Source organism: Pollicipes pollicipes, unplaced genomic scaffold (assembly GCF_011947565.3).
Source record: "Pollicipes pollicipes isolate AB1234 unplaced genomic scaffold, Ppol_2.1 Scaffold_4740;HRSCAF=5597_pilon_pilon_pilon, whole genome shotgun sequence".
Classification (NCBI taxonomy): domain Eukaryota; kingdom Metazoa; phylum Arthropoda; class Thecostraca; order Pollicipedomorpha; family Pollicipedidae; genus Pollicipes; species Pollicipes pollicipes.
Genome location: NW_023596545.1, coordinates 25,897,082 through 25,914,125, shown reverse-complemented (window position 1 = coordinate 25,914,125; position 17,044 = coordinate 25,897,082). Strand labels below are relative to the sequence as shown.

Sequence of the window (17,044 nt, the reverse complement as noted above, 5' to 3'; positions counted from 1 at the left end):
TGCGGCCCTCGTGGTATTCAATTCACTGCTTCGCTTGTCCCTTGATTTGTTATGATCTTCAGCTAATGGAATAAGCAAACATGATTTTTCCATGCCAGTGTGGTGTTCTAGTGTTAGAAGGTGCACTGCTGAATGCGACGAACCTACGTTTCTATGGGTAGTGGCATTCGGCTACGATAGTAGATGATAAGGACAATATCATCCAAACGGTTACGAGAGACGAGCAAACATGTTGCATCATCCCGATAGCCCTCCTAGGCATGGGTAGCCTAAAGAAGAAAAAAACACATTAGGGAGGGGGCGAAACCCATAACAGGAAAAGAGAGTGGCGTGGTTTTCCTGGGCTCCTTGTTCAATGTTTTTTCACACTGGCATTGACATATTTTGTGAGCTGATAGCTGTGTGAGGTGGGGGGGGGGGGGGGGGGCTGCATAATGCCCTGCAGGAGACAGGAATTTATACCCATGTTCCTTCATTTCAAATGACATCAAGTCGAGTACAAGCAATTGAGAAATTACGCCGCAGTGATGAAAGCTGGATCGCTGGGTAAAGATCGGTTCTGAAGCAGATGAGGTCCAAGTCCAGTTCTAGGCTTGCAAGTCCATTTCGTGAAATACAAAAGCTATCGATGGTATTTCCTTCTTTTGTTATCTACCGACACACCTCGCCACCTTTAACACACGCCCGGCTGGCCGGCTTAGTGCTCTTCCTTTGGGCGGGAGGTTAATTTGACCCCCGTGAAATCTCGAAACTAAGCTAGCTAGACAGACAAAACTCACGTGGTAGATTGACCTGTACACGAACTCACTGGTCAAAATTCGAGGTCCTTAGCCATGACCTTGGGGTCAAATAAGGCCAAACAAGGTAAAACTCCAGGTTGGTGCCTAGTGCCCCCGGACCTCCTCATGCAACCGCTATTCACCTAGATACTTATCCCAAGCAAAAGGTCATTGAGGTCAGTGACCTTTGTTGACCTTTATACCATCAAGGCGAGCAAATACCTACGAGATTGCTCCTATTTTGCCTTTTGAATAAGCGTCAGGAATCATGCTAGGCGGTATGTTCCTAGAAGCAAAACGTTGACCAGGGGCATTTCAGGTCAGTGACCTACTCTGACCTTTAAAATTACCATTGAACATGCCTGTTGCGGTCTCTGTTATCAAGAAATTCGAAATGAGCGCCAGAAACCATCCTATTAAACCAACTCTCAAGCACAAATGTTGGTTTGTGTCCACCTTGGGTTGAACTACCCGAACCTAGGTCAATGAATTGGTTATAATTGTGAATTCAGTTAGTTGTTTGCCTAAGAAACTATCTCAGATGTGAATCGCCTCGTCTAACACTTTGATGTGGCATCACATTGAACGATGCCCTCGAATACCCCTCGCTGACAGCCATGGCCTGATATTGACCTGTCATAGGTCATCAACCTCACAAGGTACATATAATCTTCTTGTATCGAAGGGTTCGCTGTTCAAATGTCTACAGCTATGCAATGATTGTCGCGGTTACGCCGCGCCCTTCGGAAATCATTCTGGAAAACCTTCGGCGGGGGGAGGGTCAATTTGCTCCCTCCCCCACCACCCCCCCAGCGCGTGTTAAACCTCGCCCTGATAGGGAGAGGGTGACCCCTTGCCTCCCTTTCCTAACCTTTTTCTAAGATATCTCTCTGTCGTGCCGCACAATCGCTTCCAAATTTTCAGTGGCGCATGGGACATTCATTGCGCGTGTTTTGAAACGAAAATCGTGTCCCTAGCCTTTCTGGCTTCGGTGAGGTGGCCAATTTTGAGGAGCATTGCACGACGATCTACGGTCGGTGCGGAGCCTGGGAGCAGATGTCGTTTTCGGGGCCGGAGATGTCCGATCATTCGGCCTGACAAGAGTCTGCTGAGCTGATAGCTGGAAATCGCCACGCCGGAAAATAAGTGCACATGGTAGTCACCCAAAGCAAATGATTGAGATAAGCGAACGTTTTCGACATTGAAATGACACGCCATGGTGCATGAAACATACCATGAGACGCACCACCGGCCCCGCTGTTGCTTGACTTCCGCCGCCGCTGCAAAACTCTGACGCTGGCGTAATGTCACCGCAGGGGCAGTCCCCGACCGATGACAGATGACTGGCTTAGCCGCGACTGGCACCTCGTCACCAAACACGTCACCCCAGAGACAGCCTCAGGCGCGTGGGGGGCGGCACATGACGTGGTTTTGCCTGCAAACCGTTTATGTGTGGCATCCAGCAATGTAGCGCTGCAATAGGGGTGACCGCTGTTTTGTGACATCGTGTATAACTTTTTCATGGCTTCAGAGTAACATTTGCATTGGGTTTTGGTAGAACTGACGACAAACCATCGGTTTTGCTCCTGATCATCTCATTTCTCGTGCATTTAAGATTTTGTGCCATATAAGTTCCCTGTCTAGTGTCTAATAGTACTACTGTAAAAAGGGATTATTTTTCTTTGCCATTCCAACTACGTTATATGCGACGCCAGTCGGTAAATGCTGGCAGGCATTTCAAGACATAACACCTGAAACGGGGCAAAGAGCGGGCTACCACATCCTGCAGCTCTCTAAAGTTGAAGGAACGAGGGAAGTTGCAAATAAGAAATCGTGTTTTTATTCATTTATTTCCAAAAACCTAATCCCCACCTGTAGAGTGGATGGATATCTCGGATCAGAACTCACGCTAGGCAGCGCATATTGTTTGGGCCCTGATCCCTGCTACCTTATCGCGCAACTGCAGATCAACAGCAGAATTGGGTGGCGAAAGTTTGGCGTGCTGCCATGCTCGACGCGGTCGGTCCCGCCTTCTAACGTCACCCGGCCTTTGATGCGGTCGCTGCCAGCGGCTGTAGACCATGCCCGTGAAGATAAAGAGCGAGCGTTTAAAGCGCCTCGAACCCACGCCGCCACGGATGGGGGCGCTTTCTGAAGGCAGGCGCTCTGATCCCCCATCAGTGAACCAAAAGTTTTGGTTTACTGATAGAAAAATAACAAGAGGGAGTAAATCTGATCAATTATCACGGTGTTAATAAAGCACCCTAACAACATGCTGCTGGAGGATCACAGAACTCACTTATTCTTACCGGGTCCGCACCACCACCGTTTATCGCGCGGTCCTAAGCGCAGCCCAACATTCTTTGATTTGATGCGTTTGCACCGGTGAGAGCGGTTTTGGCATGAACTCGATCCATTTGATCCAGACGAATCCGGACACGTTACTCACAGCTGCTGTGTTTACGCTCCTCTGCGTCACCATGAAGCAAAGCAAATCTCCACCCCCTGTCGCACGCCGAAACTGCGTTCATCTGTGGCTGAACTGGCGGGCAGGGTTATGAGAAGACAAGCAAGCTTGACGACTTCAGCGGTGGGCTTCCGTGTGTTGTGCCTCACATTGCGGAGAATGGACAGACAGCGGGAGAGACGCAAACATAGCCATTAGAGGCTATTTTCCCACTTGCAAAAGGGGGAGGGGCGGTTCCCCTGATCCTTTAGAGGCGCTGTCCTTGGGAGTCTCCATACAGTTGCATTCGCGGTTTCTACGAGACATGGAGTAAGAATGATACCGGCTTGAAAAGAAGGAAAGATTAATGAAATCGGGTCTCTTCACGTTACATGCGTGACATGTTGCAACGCAGCGGACTTAGGGCAAAGCGCGCTTTAAGCTGTATGTTTGCATATGTAGTATGCGTTGAAAATCTTTGCTCAGGTGGGGACATCCGTGCCCCTTTAAAAAAAGTTTCAGCGCACCTTGAAAACAAAAAGACGGAATTCCCGCGAAATTTTTGGCCCCCCTTTCTCACGTGCGTATCCCCAATCTTCCTCACCGGGGTCAAATGTCAAACTTCCTGTGTAATCATGCGAACTTGGACATAATTCCTATGAAATTACTCAGCGTCTAGTGTAAATTTCCTTCTCAGGGAGCTATGCTCATCTTTGCACCAGCCTTGCCTACGTCCCAGGATTTCCTTGGATATTTTTATTAGTATTTTCCGCAGTTATTTAAACAGCATTCTCGTTCAGGTCATTGACAGAGTCTAGATTACTTGAAATGGCTTCAGGAAAATTGCTTATCAGTTTTAGATGTTGAACTAATAACTCATCTTTTATTTCAGTTATGATATTAAACTACAGAAAGCAGTTTCAGGAACAAACAAAAAACATAGAGCGTATTACAAAGGTGTCTGATTGGGGCAGTGATGCAGGAAATACGGCTCCAGACACTCAAGAGCGGTTTTCTGAAGTTGGTTCTTGCCACTCGGGCCAGTCACTGCTGGAATACTTATTGAAAGCCATTCTGCGGCACATGATAAGATCATAGGATGCTTAAAGATTAAACAAAACCTAGTAAATACACATACAACACAGTAACACATAACGGGACAATTCTGCATTATCCATTACATCTGTCCTTACCTAAACGAGCTATGTGAGTTACAGTTTTTAGACTCACCTCAGGCTAGTCTCGAGCAGCGCAATGGCTTGCTTCGAAATTCAAAATATCCCCCGGCACAAAACGGGTTCTGCTATAACAGTTACTTAGCATTTCAGATCGCTCCACTCCGGCATTTGTTTGTTTGTTTGTTTTTGCTTTGTTTTTTGCCAAGTCCCGGGAACATTAAGATGAAGGACATCCGTTTCCCCGCCGTCAACGTTCATTGGGGCTTCACGGCCCACTCAGCCGGTGGGGCTGTATGGTCCCGTACGTCTCTCACCATGGCAGGAAGGGTGGGCACCGCGGGGACATCCCCCAGCCGAGCCCAGCTGAGATATTATCTCCGTTTTAAATCGAAAGTTCGCCACACCAAAGCTGTTGAAAAGATGATTGTTCAAAGATCTGCCGATGCTGGACTAAAGCGTGCTTTTAAAAGCAAAACTCATAAAAATTGTCGCATGAATTGTCATCCCTGGTCCCTGCAATATGGTAGGTAGTGAGTTAAGAAAATATCAATACTGGCTCTGTGATGCAAGGCACCTATATAAAGAATGTTTCAAGGCGTACAATGAAAAGGAAATATGCATCAAATTTCAGGACTGTATCTATTTGAGTTCTAAAGCTTTTGCAAAAAAAAAAACACGGCGGTAGAAGCGGTGATAGCACGTGGTGGTCGTTGACGGAGAGCGTGCGAAAATAACAGTCGCATTTGTGAAATTAAGCATATCGCATGGTAGCACGTGCACGACAATGTCATATTAGTTTTCGCTTTCCCTTTAAGAAATATTTTATATCCGTAGCCTGCACGCACGTAATGATCCTATCACCTCGTAGTCCGGCTTTGAACTCCATGCACGGAAGACATTGAATGTGCTCGGCCATTAAAGGGGCGATATCGCCGAACGATAGGATGGGATAGAATACGGAGACTGACCCCCTCCCTATGAAGCGATAAAGGGGACGCATCTCTCCGCCCCTCACCCCGGTGGCGCCGCATCTGCTTGACGCGTTGGCAACTTTCAGTTGGTCACCTATAATGTCCAAGTTTGAACAAGATCTGTAGTAAGGCCTTTCACCCGTCTACACAGGTGCCCGAGGAAGTATTCCGGCCGGGGTTGTATTTATGTTAAATGTGCGATATATTATGGCATGCACCATCCAACTCATAGCACAAGTTCTATATCATGATGTTACTGGCGTACCCCTGAGGCCGCCCCTGCTCGCGCCGCCAGTGCTGCTGCACTTTGGTACGCCGCTGCCCCGAATGGCGGTGTACTGCCTGGGGCGCCACCCGCCGGAGTCGGCGCCGCCCGCTCGCTTCGCGGGTTAATACAGTTGCCGTCTCGCAGCGCTCGTGTCTGGTCTGGGTAGACAGAACGCGTAGACTTGAATATGGCGCAGCCGCATTGAACCTAGAGTAAGCTTAAGCAAGCATGAGCAGCACATTAATTTAGGCATTGTGAGTTGTGAACCAAGTCGTGATGACTGGATTTCGTCCTCCTGAGGAATTCGACTTTACATCGCCTGAGAGGTGGCCGACCTGGCGTGATCGGTTCGTCCGCTACAGACTGGCATCGGGACTACACAAAGAGGACGGTGACGTTCAAGTAGCTGCGTTGATTTACAGCATGGGTCCGCGGGCTGAGCATATCGTACCAATATTTAAGCTTACTGCTGAGCAGAAGGAGGATTTTGAAGTTGTTGTCTCAAAGCTAGACGGGTACTTCATTCCGGAAAGGAACTTTATTGCAGAGCGTCACAACTTCGAGCTTAGATCTCAAAGCTCAAGCGAGACTAATGAATCGTACATCAGAGCTTTGTTCTCTCTAGCTGAGCATTGCAGCTTCGCTGACGCTGATGAGCGTATCAGAGATCGTCTCATCTCAGGAATGTCTGACATGGAGCTGTCCCGTAGAATTCAGCTGAAGTCACTAGAGGAGGAAGTGTCTGCAAATACCGTCATTTCGATGATGCGTAATGTCGAGATCGTGAACGGCCGTGACAGCTCTGATCCGCCTGATATCAGTAGTGTTCGTGCACCGGCGCGGCACAGGCAGCCGCGCCAGCAGCGCCAGCAGTACAGACGTCAACCGCAGCCTTCCACCGCGCAATGGCAACAGCATAGTCAGCGTACCGACTTTTCAACAGCATGCAGATACTGTGGAAGAGCACGTCATGCGTCTCCGAAAGATTGTCCTGCTAAAGGAAAAATCTGTGACAACTGTCAGAAAATGGATCATTTTGCGTATGTTTGTCGCTCCAACGGTGTCAGAGCGAGTGCGCGGACAGAGTCCATTGAACAACTATCGCCGCCCAACTTTTTTGTTGACGAAGTAGACAAAGCTTGCGCGCCATGGAGAGTTTCAGTCCTTCTAAATGGTCAACGAGTCGCTTTCAAAGCTGACTCTGGCGCTGATGTTAGCGTTCTGACGCTGAAAACGTACAAGAAGCTGAAACTGCCGCCGCTTCAACATGCTTCAAATACTCTGACAAGTGTTGGTAGCGTGCTAAAAGTAGAGGGAAAGATGCACGGAACACTCCTGTTCAAGAACAAAGCCGAGCCTAAAGTGTTCTACGTTGTTGACTCTGCTGATGATCTCCTCTCCAGGTCTGCTTGCTCGCGCCTGGGCGTACTGAAATTCACAGGTTAAGTCAACGAAGACGTCTTCGGAGAGGCAGGTCTCCTGAAGACAGCACCGGTCAGCATTCAGCTCCGTGAAGATGCTGTTCCATTCGCCCTTGCCACTGCAAGAAATATCCCGCTGCCACTGATGAAGCCGGTGGAAGAGGAGCTGAAGAAGATGGAGCATCACGGCATCATCACGTCGGAGACCGAGCCAACGGACTGGGTCTCTGCGCTGGTCCCCGTCCCGAAGCCGAGGAGCAGCGGTGTCCGCATCACGGTTGACTACAAGAGACTCAACCAGTCTGTGAAGCGACAGGTGTTCCCGATCCCTACTCTCGAGCAGCTGACCTCCAAGCTGAGTGACGCGACGCTGTTCACCAAGCTGGACGCCTCTTCCGGTTTCTACCAGATCCCGCTGGACGAGGCGAGCTCCAAGATGACCACGTTCATCACTCCGTTCGGCAGGAAGAGGTTCCTGCGACTGCCGATGGGGATCTCGCTCGCACCGGAGTGCTTCCAGCGGAAGATGGAGGAGATGCTGGACGGACTGCCCGGAGTCATCGTCTACATGGACGACACCGTGGTGTTCGGAGATGCTGCCAGCCACGATGCACGTCTCGAGGCCGTCATCAGGAGGATCCACGAGTCTGGCCTCAAGCTGAACAGGAAAAAGTGTGAGTTCCGGAAGAACGAGGTCAAGTTTTTGGGGATGAAGATCAGCAAGAACGGCATCAGCATGGACGAAGAGAAGCTCGAAGCGATCCAGCAGCTCCAACCACCAAAGAATGTCAATGAACTAAGGTCTCTGCTCGGAGTAATCAACTTCCTGGGCCGGTTCGTTCCACACATCCAGGAGTGCTTAAGACCACTGAACGAACTTCTGAGGAAGAACGTAGCATGGATCTGGACACCACAGCAGCAGCAGGCGCTGGATGACGTGAAAGCAGCCGTCACTTCAGCTCCAGCTCTGGCGTTCTACGATCCAGCACGAGAGACGGTGGTCAGCGCCGACGCCAGCAGTTTCGGCATCGGAAGATGTGTTCTCCAGAAGCACGGCTCCGTCTTCAAACCCGTCGCGTTCTGCAGCAGAAGCCTGACTGACACAGAGACCAGATGGACCCAGATTGAGAAAGAACTACTCTCCGCGACGTGGACGTGCGAGAAAATGCACATGTTCCTGTCCGGACTGCCGTCGTTCGAGCTGCATCTGGACCACAAGCCTCTGATCCCGCTGGTTAACACGAAAAATCTCGTGGATGCGCCCATCAGATGCCAGCGCATGCTCATGCGCTTGATGCGATACAACCCCACAGCGGTCTTCGTTCCAGGGAAGCAGCACCTGGTGCCCGACTTCCTCTCACGTCACCCGCTCCAGAAGCAGGATGAAATCAGCGCTGTGCTTCAAGAAGACGTGCATGGATTCTGCGAGAGAATCTTCAGCGATCTTCCCGCCACACCACAGCGTCTGGTGGAGATCAGCAAGGCCCAGCAAGCAGACGAACCCCTGCAACGCGTAGTTCAGCAGACTCCCTCTGGCTGGAAGGAGGGAGCGAAGCATCCCGACCTGCTGGACTACTTCGCCTCTCGGGGAGAGATGAGCGTTCTGTACCTAACGTGTGATACACTGCTGATGCACGGGCGACGCATCGTCATCCCTCCGAGTCTGCGAGATGAAATGCTCACCCGACTACATAATGACGGACACTTCGGTCTGAACAGGTGTCGCCAGAGGGCAGCAGAATCGATCTGGTGGCCTCAACTCAGCATCGACCTGAAGCGTCATCTCGAGAGCTGCTCGTTCTGTCAGGTGAACGCGCCAGCCCAGCACGCTGAGCCACTGGTGACAACCCCAACGCCATCAAGACCGTGGACGCACGTTGCAGCAGACGTCTTCCACTTCAACAACTGCAACTGGCTCGTCACGGTGGACATCTTCAGCAGGTATCTGGAGATACAACGCCTCCCGAGTCTCACCAGCAGCGCAGTCATCGAGCGTCTGAAGCGCCTGTTTTCCCGCTTGGGGATACCAGACCTCGTGACAACAGACGGAGGAACGCAGTTCACTTCAAGCTCGTTCGCCAACTTCACAGCGTCATACGGCTTTACAAACCGCATCACAGACCCGCACACGCCGTCTTCCAACGGAGTAGCTGAACGGGCCGTGAGAACCGCCAAGTGGATACTTCGCCAGAGGGACCCCCACCTCGTCCTCCTCAACTACCGCACGACGCCTGTGGAAGCAACCGGATACTCCCCAACCCGTCTCCTGATGGGACGCGAACTTCAGTCTCGTCTCCTCATCGCTCAGCCAACCGGAGAAGCGACATGGCAGCATGCCAAACTCCGAGATCGGCAGAGGAAGAAGAAGCTGGAGACATGCTTCAACCGGAGACACGGTGCCCGCGATCTTCAGCAGCTACAGCCCGGGGATCATGTTCGGATCAAGGCGGAGAAGGAAGCAAGCTGGTCCGAGCCCGCCACCGTCATAGAGAAGTTCTCTAGACGCAGCTACCTTGTGGAGCTCAAGGGTGCTCGCTATCGTCGCAACCGACGTCATCTGATGCAGATCCCTCCGTTTCAGGTGTTGACACAGCACGGTTCCGCGCGGCGTGCTGACTATTCTGCACACAGGGTGCCCGCTCCAGACCTCCTCTCTGGCCGCCATGCTGAGGTGGCGCCACCGGCGCTGCTGCAACCGCAGCCGCGCGAACCGGCGCCTGCACCACGATCGGTGGTGCCACGGCCACCACCAGCTGTGCCGTCGCCCGCGTCGAAAACGGCGCCGCCGCCGTCGCTGCCGCCGCTGACAGAAGCTGCGGCCCAGCCCTGCAACGCGCAAGTGCCCCAGACACAAGGCCCAACGCCACTGCTTAGTTTTAGTCCGCGTAAAACACGCAGTGGCCGCGTTTTCTGAGAGACATCAAAGAGAAGCAGCAGGGAAGCAGCAGGAAAGCAGGTGGGAAGCAGCAGGAAAGCAGCAGAGAAGAAGCAGTCCGAGAAGCAGAAGGGAAGCAGCAGCCTCAGAAGCAGCATGGCAGCAGCAGGGAAGCAGCAGTCTGTCGCCAATAATTTCGTTTCGCAAGCGTTTTTTTATATATTATACATTTATTTGCATTTCCTCAAGGGGGGAGATGTATCATGATGTTACTGGCGTACTCCTGAGGCCGCCCCTGCTCGCGCCGCCAGTGCTGCTGCACTTTGGTACGCCGCTGCCCCGAATGGCGGTGTACTGCCTGGGGCGCCACCCGCCGGAGTCGGCGCCGCCCGCTCGCTTCGCGGGTTAATACAGTTGCCGTCTCGCAGCGCTTGTGTCTGGTCTGGGTAGACAGAACACGTAGACTTGAATAAGTTCCAAATTGGTCTCAGGTTGATTTGTTTGCCCCTAAATGTCTTATCCACTCAAAAAGCTCAGTTCATGCAATGAACTAGACTTGGTAGCAAACTAGTTAAATGGCTTGGCAGCTCAACTTGAGTACATCATAGTACAGGCTTAAAGATGCGTCATTCTCAGTTGTCTTCCATATTTTTATCGACTGAAATGTAATCCTAAGTTCTGAAGTTTCTGAAGTTCAGAATCCTAATGAATCTGGACTAATCCTACTTTGTGCATGATCTTAGCAAGTTTGGAAACAACTTTTTTTATTCCAACCTGTAAAACTAAATGCAATTAGTTTCTATCTCTTTGGGCTTGTCTGAAAAATGTGGCACTATAGACAGCTATGATTCAGATCATATGACCACCACCAATAGCAGTGATCAGCTACAGGCTCTTTATTACCTGAATTTTCTGCGATGTAAGGGGTCGCATGTTTGCGTGACAGAGATAGGAGGCATGGAATCTGGACTTGTTTTTCAAACTGAAACACAGTGCACGATTTGTGTCTGGTATAGTCTTATGAGTTAAAGGTCCTTATGGTTGCCAAAAAATTAGCATCCCCCAACTATGTCATCATGTCACATATTCATTTGAGTTGTGAGATCCATTATGCGCATATGCTGTGATTGGTGGCAATCGAGTAATGCTTGTTTTTCATGCAAACCTTGAAGGGCTTATTGGTATAGGCGAAGAATGGACCCTGAAAATCTGTTTTTGCAGGAAGACGCTAGTTCCTGCCGTAGCGAATACCCTGGAGTTTGAAGAGTTGAAATTGGCCGGTGATTTGTTGGTGATATGGAGTTCCCCGTTCTTTGAGCCTGAGTTTGAGATTGAAGGATGACTTTGAGGGGTCACGACGATGTGGCAGACGCCACTTCATGCGTTTGTGATCATTCTGGTGGTAAAAAATCCGAAATCTGTCAAGGATTTTTAAGTGATGCGTAGTTCCCCGTCATTCAGGCATAACTTTGGCCTCGAAGGGTGATATTAATAGGCATGATGTTTGATGGACGTAGTTCCCTTGCCGGTGAAGGTTCTGATGCTTTAAAAACTGAAATCGGCCGGTAATTGTTTGTGATATGAAGCTACCCGTCATTTGAGCTTTGATGTGATCTTAAAAGGTATTGACACGACAGTGCAAGAGCAATCGTTACTTTCGATGTTGTGCCACAATAAACCATCTGACGTGCTTTGAGCGAATTTGGAACTCGTCGCTGATTACGTCACTGGGTAAATCACCAACTCCACGGACATTCGGAGTGGCTGGTTGAACGCGCCGCGCGTGTCATTCTTTTGTTCAGTATTGGCAAGCTATGAGGCTCACTCATTGAGGCTCAGCCACTGATGTCGTGATCACCTGGACGAGTCTATCTTGCATGTGTGTGGACATTCTGGAGGCGTTGACTGTACCCTTGAGTGTCATGTCCTTTCGTAATTTTGCGATTTATCAACGTTTCGGGTAAAAAGTAATTCGGAGGTTGATGGGCACCTAGCTGGCGACGTGACACTACCCAAACTTTTTCAGACGTCCACGGTGGGTATTAGGGGACATAAGGGTATTTCCAGCCTCGGTGCACCAGCGCTCGGCGTTTTACGGTGTTCCATATTCTGCCGATGCTGATAACATCAGACCCACCTCAAACGGTGAGGTTTAACCCATGATATCCACGCACGAGTCTACTCTCCCGGCGGGGACTGAACGGTATGCACACCAGTGAGCAAGCCCCCATAGCTTCCTAGTACTGGGCTCCCGGCGACTGCGGGCAGATGGAGGCAGATGCAGGGCAAGTGTCCGGTTCTTCCAGATACGGTTGGTGCTGGTTCTGCGGCCTGGGAGCATGTGACATTCTTGTCTGTTCCTCTGTGGTCAAGTTGGCGATTTATGTAGTGTTCTTGGGCTGAGTTTCTTTGTATGTGCGTGGCCAGAGGCACACTTGGAACTTAAGTCCGCCCCTGCCTGGTCAGGATGCGGCGCAGCTTTTTTCTCTCATCACGACGCTTTTTGACCTAATTTGGACTATTTTACAAGTCTGGTGTATCAGTAATACACAATGTTTCCGTCAGTTAGCTCTCCTATCAACGTCACGTGTTATGGAGTACTGATCAAGAATGGATGATGTTTGTCTTCAAGCCATGTATGCGTCACAACCCGAGTTCTCTCCTTGCCATTGCTGGGACTCGAACCAAGGTCGTCTAATACAGTCCAGTGTTGCACCAACTTATTAAACCGGAAAGGGCTTGCCCTTCCCTTGTCTTCGATTAGTTCAATTGATAGAGCCCCGGATTCTCGTTCAAATGACCCTGGTTTGAAAATACACATTTTCAAGTGGAGAATTTGGGCTGTGGCGCTGACATGACTAAAAGCCAGGCGTCATTTTCAGGACTCGATAATACCTGACGACGGCCGGAGATAGTTTGAACAGTTGCTGTGGCGCGCGGCGTATGTATCCGCCGTGGGCCTCATGCTGTTTTTTTAGGGTGCGAGTCCGTTAGTCTTACGACGCGTGCGTGTTTTTCGTAATCCCGGGGACAGGAATGAAAACGCTAGCTTCAGATGTGGCGCACGGCTTATTTATCCGTCTTGGGCCACATGCTGCTTTTTCCATGTACGAGCACGGTTTTCGCTTGTTACGTTTGGCGCGGGCGCTGGTTCCGGACGTGGGCGCCAGAACGATCAGAAGGGGGCGCCCTTTTAAACACACCGACCCCGCCGGAGTATGAGTACGTTCAAACAGAGCACGGACTACGGTTAGAATTGGCTGTCGGAGAGACGTTGAGACGGACACGGTGATGGGAGACCGTGTCGACCTGGCGCGCCAACGGCCGGGTGCTCGGCACCTGCACATCTGCAAAATGTAAGCCCGTCGGAGTGATCACGGATCCTTAGACGATTTTTCGAGGTCCCCGGCGCTTTTTTTGTTTTATAACCTTGCGTGGTATTAATGCACCTTGAAGAAACGAAAGTCCTGTGGGAACGCTGACCTTACGTACCCGCACATTTGTGCTGATCCGTTATATGTCGTGCATTCCTTTCTTGCTTGCATTATGCATGTATAATAACAATTAAGATATCTAGCGTGTAAATATGTCTGCAGTGTGTGTGTTGTTGTATGACGTGATGACCTTTGCCTGACATTGCTCTGCGTTTCAATAAACACTGTGGGGAAATAGCAGATCAAGGAATCATGTGCGGCCGGGATTTTGCACCAGGAAAGTGGGAACTGTTGTGGTGAGGCCCATGCTTTTAACGCTAAAATCTCCATGTTGCACAGCTCACATACTCCGCACAGCTTAGGCGACCGTGAATTTCCACTAGTAAAGGGAAACTGAATAGCATGAAGAATGTGGATAAATTTTGAGTATTTGGTAGCCTTGACTGTTTCAAATATGGCGTTCATAAGACGTGAAATAATTTTACGCTACCCATCTCTCCGCGGCCTTGGTTTTTACTATGATACCCCGGTTTGGCTGTGTTATGCGTAGGGGTGCCATGCATAGGGACTTAAATTAAATTAAGTGAAATTTAAATGTCCTGAGTTCAAGATGTACTTGTCTCTTCGCATCAGTAAGACAATCAACAGATTTGCATAATCTGCTTTATAGCCTCTTATAAAGAGCGAATCATGGGTATGGTGTACGACAATGTGGGCATCTTGAATGTTCTCGAAGATGGTGACACGGTTTGTCGCATAAAAAAGAAGGTGCAATTATGCCTTAGCTATGATCCAGCTGGGATGAGTGCTAAATTTTATGCAGGTGAGTGCAACCAGGGGTCATGCTGAACAATAAGATGAAGGGAAAGGTTCTCAAGAACACATTCAAAGTATGTGTGGGAAGCATTTGACCCACAGTTGGGTGTAGTATTTTGTTGTCACATTGAGGTAAGATTTGTTGCTGCCATGTCATGTTCATGCTTAATTCTCTCTTTGATCTTGCTAAGGAATTTTAGCATGATGTGACACTGGCTACCATGCACTTAACATGAATTTATGATCCATATGGTAAAAAGTATACTCCACATGATTGAGACTGCATATGGTTACAAGAAGTCTGCTTAAAACCAAATTTGTTATTGAGTCATAACTGTAGAAAATCAAAAATTAAATGTAAGTGTTGGTTGAAGAGTAAGGCCCTTGAAATTGATGGGCTGCAAATTACCATCTCCCTTTTTTGTCAAGTATCATGTTTTGGACTCCACCAGTAATTTTAATGGACTGTTATAAAAGTAGCCTTAAATAACTCCTAAATATTTAGGACCTAGGACCTACCTCATGGCTTGTCACAGAGGAAATGTTTCACATTTGATGATATTGAAGAAATCATCAGGTAAAATGAAACATGCTCACTTATACCTGTTGGTATACTTTTTGAATGGAAAAGACCACCCTAGAGAACACAACTTTCTGTTCTTGTTGGTTCTGTTTCTGTTGCTGTTTAAGTAAATATGCTCCTCAGTATGCCATGGTTTCATTATGTCATTGTACCTTGCCCTACATTGATTGAAAGCAAGTTCAGGGCCATGATATCTGGGAATCAAGCTCATGAATGCTAGATATAAATGCCTGGACAGCTAAATCTTTTAGCCTTGATTGCGGCATGGCTTATGGAATGGCAGGATTTAAATGTGGTTATTATGACAGCAAATGCCAAGGTGACCTTGACCTATTTTTCCTGATATACATTTTATGATTTTCACAGGTGTGTAGCTCAGAAACTTCAGGGGTGTAGGTCTTAAGGAGGGCATAATTGTGAACATCTTCAAAAGGTCCTCAAGATGGTTATTTCAGTTCAAAACACCACATGTATGTGGAATGCTCCATTTAAAGCCCACCACCACCTGAGAGCAGTCATGAATGATGCAGTTTGCATTGGAAAAGTGAAACTTACATAAAAAGTGAGTGGCTTGGTTGTGCCTGCCAATGACGGTGAAAGATATTTTGTATTTCAGGACATAAGATCCAGCTGGAGTTCCCTATCACAAAGACAACAGAGTGCTGCAAAGCTGGCAGGACCTCCTACATTTTCTCTTTCACCAGTGATGCCTTCATGGTTGTGTTTCATACCACGCAAGGTTTGTACAGGTGACACGGAATGACATGAGCATACCTGTTGAGAGACGCCCTGCCCTTCTCACTGCCTGTGGGGAGTTGAACTGTTAACTTCATATGGTAAACCTTGTTTCCATTTTTTGCTTTTGTTTTGTTTAGACAGTCTAATAATGCATGTTAATCCCCAGATTGATCTGTCTTGTTTATTTGTTGTGCATACCTTAGGATTTCATTTTTGTGTGTATGTATCGTGATTTGAGTGTGTTTATCTCATCTTTCTCACATTTCAACAGCATTTGAATGCTATACCCTTCTCACTTTTTTGTGCTTCTGTATCACTGCATTTAAGTTCTGCAGGGCGCACAGAATGGCCAGTTCTTCATTGTAACCTGACTGATCCTTCCAGCGTATTTTTCCGTGTGCGACGGTGACGTAGTCGACGATGGTTTCAGACTGCCAGCGATTTCACAAGTTCATGCAGGACTTCAAGTCCGGCCAGGCAGCGTCCGTGTTCTCAGAACGCACAGAGGAGGCATCAGCCTCTCAGTATTTCCAGGTTAGTGGCAGTGTTCTCAGAATGCACAGAGGAGGCATCAGCCTCTCAGTATTTCCAGGTTAGTGGCTGCGTTCGCCACACAGCTCCCCCTGATGGTTTGTGGATATGATCGCTGTTCGATCTCTGGTGGGGGTGGCTGGACGCGCCATTGTCAGGAGGTTCCAGTCTGCCCAATGGATGTTTGATTGCTCGTGATGTTATCTCCCACTGTGGGGGTGGCCGCTGCCCAGCCGCGTTGTGCCGACGGTTGGGACCTTGCAGTGCCACACGAGAGGTGTCATTTGACTCCGTTTGCGGATGTCGCCCGGTGATGTTAGCAGTTCGCGTCACCTGTTCACCTGTTCCGTGAGCAGTGCGCTGGCAACGCTGCTGCTCTGGCCACTAGGGCAGGCCGGGCTAGGGGAGCTGAACTGTCGCTCTGCTGCCGCTCTGTCCACTGGGGCGGGCCAGGCTGGTGAAATGAACCGTCACTTTGCTGCCGCCCCGGCACCGGAGCGGGCCGGACTGGAGGGGCTGAACTATCGCTCTGCTGGCCGACTCTGTCCATTGGAGTCGGGCCGGGCTGGAAATGAACCGTCGCCTCACCTGACACCTTTGGCATCGAAGCGGGCCAGGCTGGATGAGGCTGAACCGTCGCTCTACTACCGCTCTGTCCGCCGGGGCGGGGCCGGGCTGGAGGAGGCTGGATCCGTTTGCTCTGCTGCCGACTCTGCCACGCCTGGGGCGGGCCGGGCTGGATGAGGCTGCAACCGTCGCCTCTAACTGCCGCTCTGTCCGCTGGGGCGGGCCTCGGGCTGGGGGAGCTGGACGTGTTTGCTTTGCCCGCTCTGCCAGCCGGGAGGGCCGTGGATGGGGGAACTGGACGTGCTTTGATGCAGCTGTGCCCGCCGGGGGGCCGGGGCTGGGGGAAGGAGCTGGACCGTTGCTCTGCTGCCGCTCTGGTCCGCCGGGGCGGGCCGGGCTGGGGGAGCCGGACCGTTGCTCTGCTGCCGCTCTGTCCG

The 17,044-nt window shown here is 50.0% G+C and overlaps 1 long non-coding RNA gene across 1 annotated transcript; it reads left to right on the top strand.

Annotated features, from left to right (window-relative positions):
• The first annotated feature begins 13,894 nt into the window (after positions 1-13,894).
• Positions 13,895-16,037, top strand: LOC119098578 (uncharacterized). Its single transcript, XR_005094264.1, has 3 exons — positions 13,895-14,195; positions 15,388-15,510; positions 15,940-16,037. It is a non-coding gene; the product is annotated as an uncharacterized LOC119098578 (long non-coding RNA).
• Positions 16,038-17,044: the final 1,007 nt, after the last annotated feature.